Genomic DNA, 448 nt, shown 5'->3' with positions numbered 1-448 from the left:
AGTCAACAGAAATACAACATTTATATGAGACATCAGCTGAGCTCTGGTTCAGGTTCTGGTTCAGGTTCAGGTTCTGGTTCAGGTTCTGGTTCAGGTTCTTAAGGGTTCTACAGGAACTCTTTTGTTCTAACGAAACTGAGAGCAGACAGGAAGTGTTCTGACCTCGCTCTGCTCACTCTCACCTGTTGTGTTACTTTCCTACTTTTCCCCTCTCCCCTGTAGTCATTTATCCTTTGTGTGTGTGTGTGTGTGTGTGTGTGTGTGTGTGTGTGTGTGTGTGTGTGTGTGTGTGTGTGTGGTTGGCTGTGGTTGGTTCTTTTCTAGCCTCTTAACCTCATGTATAAAACATTTTGACAGTGGGGGCTCAAATCAGCCAGCGCCAGTCACTTCTCCTGACCCCAGCATCATCAGAACACACACACATACATACACACACACACACGCGCAC

The 448-nt window shown here is 46.7% G+C and overlaps 1 protein-coding gene across 1 annotated transcript in view; it reads left to right on the top strand.

Annotated features, from left to right (window-relative positions):
- Positions 1 to 448, top strand: part of fars2 (phenylalanyl-tRNA synthetase 2, mitochondrial) — a 68792-nt gene that overhangs the window by 65962 nt on the left and 2382 nt on the right. The window lies entirely within an intron of this gene.

This window comes from Seriola lalandi, unplaced genomic scaffold, assembly GCF_002814215.2.
Source record: "Seriola lalandi dorsalis isolate HSWRI2012SDOR001 ecotype SW California unplaced genomic scaffold, Sedor1 jcf7180002054771, whole genome shotgun sequence".
NCBI classification, from domain to species: Eukaryota; Metazoa; Chordata; class Actinopteri; order Carangiformes; family Carangidae; genus Seriola; species Seriola lalandi.
Note: the sequence above shows the minus strand (reverse complement) of the source record. Positions and strands in the feature narration are given on the sequence as shown.